Source organism: Drosophila eugracilis, unplaced genomic scaffold, assembly GCF_018153835.1.
Source record: "Drosophila eugracilis isolate 14026-0451.02 unplaced genomic scaffold, ASM1815383v1 contig_2168, whole genome shotgun sequence".
In the NCBI taxonomy this organism is placed as follows: domain Eukaryota; kingdom Metazoa; phylum Arthropoda; class Insecta; order Diptera; family Drosophilidae; genus Drosophila; species Drosophila eugracilis.
In genome coordinates this window covers 16013-24385 of record NW_024573053.1, presented here as the reverse complement: position 1 = coordinate 24385, position 8373 = coordinate 16013, and the positions used below count along the sequence as shown (strand labels likewise).

Below are 8373 nucleotides of genomic sequence, written 5' to 3'. Positions count from 1 at the left end.
GATACTCTCTGAAGTTTAACGAATACCACAAACAGCTTCAGGTTCCGTTCGTCGAGTACGCCGATTTTGAATGTGTACTGGAGCCGAGAAATATTGAAGTATGCCCGAAATTATTTAATTTAAGTAATCATAAACCCATATCTTATGCTTACTATATTAAGGGTACCTTTGATTCTAAGTTACGAAGTAAATTTTGTAGACTCTCTTGTACAAGATTCATCAAAATTAAATGACGAGTACGAGGGGTGCAGCTCATTCTAAATGTAATTTGGAGTATTCATTCCAGTGTTTTATAATAATATTTTAATCTAATAATAATAATTTTTTTAAATATGATTGTTATTTATTTATTAAGGACTTGGCTAAAATTCCTGGTAGTATTAAAGCAATCCCAGTAAATAAAGAACAATATATTTCGGTGTCTAAAACCATAAAAACTTCAATTGGAAACAATACCACAAGACCACACATATTCAACTAGAGTTATTAGTAGATATCGATATGTATAGATTTATTCAAAATAGCATTCGAGTGGGCTTAGTACAATGTTGCCATAGATATTCAAAGGCAAATAACAAATTATATTAATTATAATAAAGGAATCATCCTTTTTAATGTATTTGGATGCAAATAATATGGTTGGGCATAAAATATAAAGGGTTTGAATGGTTGTCCCAATTTCGCGTCTAAAGAGGATAAAGTTAAAAAATTAATAGCTGACCTCGGGAACAAAAGAATTATGTAATCCATTATAGAAATTTGCAGCCATGCATACAAAATGGGTTAATATTAAAAAAGGTTCATTGAGGGGTTCGCTTTTTATAAAAACCTTGGCTAAAGTCTTATATTAATTTAAATACTTTACACAGACAGAATGCTAATAATAAATTTGCAAAAAAATTTTTTAAATTAATGAACAACTCGGTCTACGAGAAAACTATGGGAAATCCTGAAAAACTTGTAGAGGTTAAATTGGTTAATACATGGGAGTCTACAGATGTTCATCAAGTCGGTCAAAAAAGCATTGTGCTACAAATTTAATTTCAAAATTCAATTTTCATAGTGCAACTAAAATAAATGACGAGTTCTATGCCATCCAAATGAAAAAACGTTCTGTAGAATTTGATAAGCCGATGTATTTGGATTTTGCTGTATTGGACTTATCGAAGTGGAAAATGTATGATTTTCATTACCAATACCGTATTGGATTAATCAACAACAGGAAAAGATTAGTTTAGTGGGAAAAAACAATAATAATTGAAGTTATCCCTAATTTTTCAATTAGTGCCAGAATGATACCCAAAAAGACGACTGTGAAGGATTCACATATCGTGAAGATAGCCGTGGAGCGGGAGAACCATATGGCGCAATCGATAAATCTGGATCAGAGGCATCCCCTAGCAAGTAAAATCCAGGACGTTTGTAATTGTTGGTCTATCAGTGATAACCAGAATTACGCCCTACAGTTTTGCGAGTCCAATAACCAGAAGTACGTAACCGAGAAGAACCGAAATGAGATTAAGAACGGCTCCGTACTGCGGCTGCAGTATTCGCCATCCAAGACGGCCTGCGATGCCATGGAATGCCTGTTGAATGGCAACCCTCAGGAAAAAGCCCTGCGGCTTAAGGAGTTAACCTCCCTTAGTACCGATCACACTTTTGCCCTAGAGTTTATCAAGGAGAATGGTTTGGACACATTAATCAAAATGATTGAGGACGTCAGCCAAACCAACCAAGACATTCTTAAATACAGCCTGGCTAGCTTCGTAGAACTAATGGAGCATGGCACAGTTTCGTGGGAAGTACCGGAAAACTCTTTTGTGGCTCGGAATATCGAGATTGTCAGAAACTTTCAGAAGTATCCCACAAACTGCGGCGAAAGCGCCCTTTCTAACTTAGAGAACATTGTCATGTGCAGCAGTAAACACGTCATAGTCGCTAAGGACATTAAGCTTCAAGATATTCTCTGATTGCTGCAGGATGTCAATTCACCGGTGATGCGTCAAAATGCTATCGCTCTTTTAAACGCTCTGTTTGTCAAAGCAGACGAGTATCGCAGAAGGACAATTGTGCAAACTATCAGTGCCAAGCAATTTCGGTTAGCCCTTATTGGTAACGGCCTGGGCAACGAGATGACCCACCAGTTGTACGTTCTGCAAACTCTGACTCTTGGCCTTCTGGAGAAGCGGATGCGCATGAAGATGAACGCCCAAGACCAGGATGCCTACGAGAAAATCAAAGAGCTGAGGCGCATAGCTCTTGATGAACACACCAATGCTTGAATCAGAGTGATGATCATATCCGGCGAGGAGGAGGCTCAGGTCCCGGCAGCGTAAATTTCTCACAGTAATACAAAAAGCCTGGCTTTAAATGCGACATTAATCCTGCCCAGGATTTCATTGAGACGCCACCTGGAATATTGGCTTTAGACTGCACTCAACAGTATGCTAAGATTGTGCGGGAGAATTCCTGGCGAGCGGATGAGCAAGGTGTTGTGTCACGTCCTGGGCATTGGCGAACCACCAGCCGAGCAATCCGGTTACTTCCAGCCAATGTTCTTTACTCACGGCTCGCCCTTTGAGGAATTCTTTTGTATCTGCGTCATCACACTGAACCGCACATGGAAGGATATGCGTGCAACTGCTGAGGACTTCACCACAACCTTTAGTGTGGTGCGGGAGCAGATCCAACGAACACTCAAATGCAGACCTGAAAACTTGGAAGAATTTCGCAATAAGATCGCTTTGTTGACCTATCAGCAGATCAAAACACAGCGCCAGCAGGAACGCACTTCGAAGGAGGAGTCCGACTCCACGACCTCAGCGATTGTGAAGCTTAAGGAGAAAATATCGCCGCACATTCTTTAGCTGATCAAGCAACAGCTGCTTTCTTTTCTGGTGGAAGGCACTCATTTTGCGAAATATTTGCGAGGATCTCGAACAGAAGACAAGTTCTGGTACGCTCGTCTTTCGCCTAATCACAAGGTTATTCACTATGGTGATTGCGATGAGAAAACAATACCCACCATGGAGCAGCTGCCCAAGAAACTTCCCATTAGTGAGATTAAGCAGTTGCTAGAGGGCAAGGAATGTCCGCACATGAAAGAAACTCGCATAAGGAAGTCCGCCGTAAATCTGGCTTTTTCCATAACATTTGAGAACATGGAGCACTCCACGTTGGACTTTGTGGCGCCCGATGAAAGCATATTCAACTACTGGACAGACGGGATTAACGCTCTGCTGGGTCAGCCTATGGTCAGCAAACAAAAGAACGAAGATTTCGACACCTTTTTGTCCATGGAGATCAAGCTGCGTCTACTGGACACCGAGGGAGTGGACATCAGCAAAGACCCGCCGCCCATACCCGAGGACCCCGAGAACTACGACTTCTGCTTCGAGAGCTAAGCATAACATACACATTTACTATGCAAAATATGAAACTGGTGATTTTTATAAGGATATTTGTGGTGATATTGAATCGAAATTTGATACATCCAATTATTCAGATAGAAGAACCGATTTATATAATTTTAAAAAAGTTAATAAAAAGAGGTTAGGATACTTTAAAGATGAGTTGAGTGGAAAACCAATAAGTAAATTTATGGGTCTATGCTCCAAAGTTTCTAGTTATAAAATAGATGAAGTTGAAAACCCTTATAAGAAAGCAAAAGATGTGAGTTCCAGAAATTTAACTATGAATTATTATAAAAATTACTCACTGGAACTCCACTATATGGTAGTAGGACAATGTTTAGATCAAGGGCACACAAAACAGCATAAAATAGGGTATATAAGAATGTGCTTTGCGCTAATGATAGTAAAAGAAAGCGTAAACATAAAGAAACAGAGTTTGCAAGGTTAAATCACGATGATCATGGTATTCTATCAATAAAACATAAAAGGTTAATGGAAAAGGACATTGTGGATAGTATCAATTCCTTAGAACTTGAAAGTATATTTTTAAGAGATATAATAAATGCGAGAAATACAGATGTCAATACATTAAATGAACTAAGAGATAAGCAAGTAAACATAGAACAAGAATTATTTTTTAAGTCAATTGAATTGGAAATGTTGTGATCGAAATTGGGGTAAATATAAGTAAAACCAAAATAGATTGTAAAAACATATAATATTTTATTAAAATTGTTAATATACACATCATAAAATTGTACATTTTTACGTATGTAAATATATTTTTTAAATTTAATTATATATTATAATAAGAAAAAAAATAATAAAACAAAAATAAAAATTAAATATTACATTGTCTCTTAATTTGGTATTTGCACTATAAAATTTCATCTTTATTTACCCAACTGGCTTCGTCCATTGGAAAGCCAAGCCATTTTACCAAAACTTTATCACCTCTTAGCTTTAAACTTACAGTACGCACAAAAAAATATTTTTTGCTCTGCTCTGCTCTCGCTCTCAATTTTCGGCTACGGCTACGCGGAGCACAGAATATTATTTTCTGCTATCGCTATAGCTATAGTTCTAAACTTTTCGTAGCTCGGAGCAGAGAAGATCATTTTCATTTTTCTGCTACGGCTCTGCTCCCGCTCTCGAATAAAGTGATAGCTGTAGCAATAGCAGAGCATTATTTCTATGGATCTCGCTGCTACGGAGTAGTAAATGCAAACCCTGATTAAAACGCTCGACAATTGATGCCTTAAAAGTGCTGAACGTCGAATAATGATTTCATTTTCATTAATTGTTTAAATTTTGTAAATCTAAAAGGATAAAGTCTAAAGAGGATAAAGTTAAAAAATTAATAGCTGACCTCGGGAACAAAAAAATTATGTAATCCATTATAGAAATTTGCAGACATGCATACAAAATGGGTTAATATTAAAAAAGGTTCATTGAGGGGTTCGCTTTTTATAAAAACCTTGTCTAAAGTCTTGCTAATAATAAATTTGCAAAAAAAATTTTTAAATTAATGAACAACTCGGTCTACGAGAAAACTATGGGAAATCCTGAAAAACTTGTAGAGGTTAAATTGGTTAATACATGGAAGTCTATAGATGTTCATCAAGTCGGTCAAAAAAACATTTGCTACAAATTTAATTTCAAAATTCAATTTTCATAGTGCAACTAAAATAAATGACGAGTTCTATGCCATCCAAATGAAAAAACGTTCTGTAGAATTTGATAAGCCGATGTATTTGGATTTTGCTGTATTGGACTTATCGAAGTGGAAAATGTATGATTTTCATTACCAATACCGTATTGGATTAATCAACAACAGGAAAAGATTAGTTTAGTGGGAAAAAACAATAATAATTGAAGTTATCCCTAATTTTTCAATTAGTGCCAGAATGATACCCAAAAGACGACGATGTGAAGGATTCACATATCGTGAAGATAGCCGTGGAGCGGGAGAACCATATGGCGCAATCGATAAATCTGGATCAGAGGCATCCCCTAGCAAGTAAAATCCTGGACGTTTGTAATGGTTGGTCTATCAGTGATAACCAGAATTACGCCCTACAGTTTTGCGAGTCCAATAACCAGAAGTACGTAACCGAGAAGAACCGAAATGAGATTAAGAACGGCTCCGTACTGCGGCTGCAGTATTCGCCATCCAAGACGGCCTGCGATGCCATGGAATGCCTGTTGAATGGCAACCCTCAGGAAAAAGCCCTGAGGCTTAAGGAGTTAACCTCCCTTAGTACCGATCACACCTTTGCCCTAGAGTTTATCAAGGAGAATGGTTTGGACACATTAATCAAAATGATTGAGGACGTCAGCCAAACCAACCAAGACATTCTTAAATACAGCCTGGCTAGCTTCGTAGAACTAATGGAGCATGGCACAGTTTCGTGGGAAGTACCGGAAAACTCTTTTGTGGCTCGGAATATCGAGATTGTCAGAAACTTTCAGAAGTATCCCACAAACTGCGGCGAAAGCGCCCTTTCTAACTTAGAGAACATTGTCATGTGCAGCAGTAAACACGTCATAGTCGCTGAGGACATTAGGCTTCAAGATATTCTCTGATTGCTGCAGGATGTCAATTCACCGGTGATGCGTCAAAATGCTATCGCTCTTTTAAACGCTCTGTTTGTCAAAGCAGACGAGTATCGCAGAAGGACAATTGTGCAAACTATCAGTGCCAAGCCCTTATTGGTAACGGCCTGGGCAACGAGATGACCCACCAGTTGTACGTTCTGAAAACTCTGACTCTTGGCCTTCTGGAGAAGCGGATGCGCATGAAGATGAACGCCCAAGACCAGGATGCCTACGAGAAAATCAAAGAGCTGAGGCGCATAGCTCTTGATAAACACACCAATGCTTGAATCAGAGTGATGATCATATCCGGCGAGGAGGAGGCTCAGGTCCCGGCAGCGTAAATTTCTCACAGTAATACAAAAAGCCTGGCTTTAAATGCGACATTAATCCTGCCCAGGATTTCATTGAGACGCCACCTGGAATATTGGCTTTAGACTGCACTCAACAGTAGGCTAAGATTGTGCGGGAGAATTCCTGGCGAGCGGATGAGCATGAGTGTCCGTTTGGACGCACTTCAATCGAACTTGTCAAGGTGTTGTGTCACGTCCTGGGCATTGGCGAACCACCAGCCGAGCAATCCGGTTACTTCCAGCCAATGTTCTTTACTCACGGCTCGCCCTTTGAGGAATTCTTTTGTATCTGCGTCATCACACTGAACCGCACATGGAAGGATATGCGTGCAACTGCTGAGGACTTCACCACAACCTTTAGTGTGGTGCGGGAGCAGATCCAACGAACACTCAAATGCAGACCTGAAAACTTGGAAGAATTTCGCAATAAGATCGCTTTGTTGACCTATCAGCAGATCAAAACACAGCGCCAGCAGGAACGCACTTCGAAGGAGGAGTCCGACTCCACGACCTCAGCGATTGTGAAGCTTAAGGAGAAAATATCGCCGCACATTCTTTAGCTGATCAAGCAACAGCTGCTTTCTTTTCTGGTGGAAGGCACTCATTTTGCGAAATATTTGCGAGGATCTCGAACAGAAGACAAGTTCTGGTACGCTCGTCTTTCGCCTAATCACAAGGTTATTCACTATGGTGATTGCGATGAGAAAACAATACCCACCATGGAGCAGCTGCCCAAGAAACTTCCCATTAGTGAGATTAAGCAGTTGCTAGAGGGCAAGGAATGTCCGCACATGAAAGAAACTCGCATAAGGAAGTCCGCCGTAAATCTGGCTTTTTCCATAACATTTGAGAACATGGAGCACTCCACGTTGGACTTTGTGGCGCCCGATGAAAGCATATTCAACTACTGGACAGACGGGATTAACGCTCTGCTGGGTCAGCCTATGGTCAGCAAACAAAAGAACGAAGATTTCGACACCTTTTTGTCCATGGAGATCAAGCTGCGTCTACTGGACACCGAGGGAGTGGACATCAGCAAAGACCCGCCGCCCATACCCGAGGACCCCGAGAACTACAACTTCTGCTTCGAGAGCTAAGCATAACATACACATTTACTATGCAAAATATGAAACTGGTGATTTTTATAAGGATATTTGTGGTGATATTGAATCGAAATTTGATACATCCAATTATTCAGATAGAAGAAACGATTTATATAATTTTAAAAAAGTTAATAAAAAGAGGTTAGGATACTTTAAAGATGAGTTGAGTAGAAAACCAATAAGTAAATTTATAGGTCTATGCTCCAAAGTTTCTAGTTATAAAATAGATGAAGTTAAAAGCCCTTATAAGAAAGCAAAAGGTGTGAGTTCCAGAAATTCAACTATGGATCATTATAAAAATGTATCACTCACTGGAACTCCACTATATGGTAGTAGGACAATGTTTAGATCAAGGGCACACAAAATATCAACAAACAGGGTATATAAGAATGTGCTTTGTGCTAATGATAGTAAAAGAAAACGTAAACATAATAAAACAAAGTTTGCAATGTTAAATCACGATCATCATGGTACTCTATCAATAAATAAAGGTTAATGGAAAAGGACATTGTGGATAGTATCAATTTCTTAGAACTTGAAAGTATATTTTTAAGAGATATAATAAATGCGAGAAATACAGATGTCAATACATTAAATGAACTAAGAGATAAGCAAGTAAACATAGAACAAGAATTATTTTTTAAGTCAATTGAATTGGAAATGTTGTGATCGAAATTGGGGTAAATATAAGTAAAACCAAAATAGATTGTAAAAACATATAATATTTTATTAAAATTGTTAATATACACATCATAAAATTGTACATTTTTACGTATGTAAATATATTTTTTAAATTTAATTATATATTATAATAAGAAAAAAAAATAATAAAACAAAAATAAAAATTATATATTACATTGTCTCTTAATTTGGTATTTGCACTATAAAATTTCATCTTTATTTACCCAG

At 38.2% G+C, this 8373-nt stretch overlaps 2 pseudogenes; both read left to right on the top strand.

The window, feature by feature from the left end:
- The first annotated feature begins 996 nt into the window (after nt 1-996).
- LOC121530068 lies at nt 997-3404 on the top strand (annotated as a pseudogene).
- A 1435-nt stretch (nt 3405-4839) lies between these two features.
- LOC121530069 lies at nt 4840-7458 on the top strand (annotated as a pseudogene).
- The last annotated feature ends 915 nt before the right edge of the window (nt 7459-8373 follow it).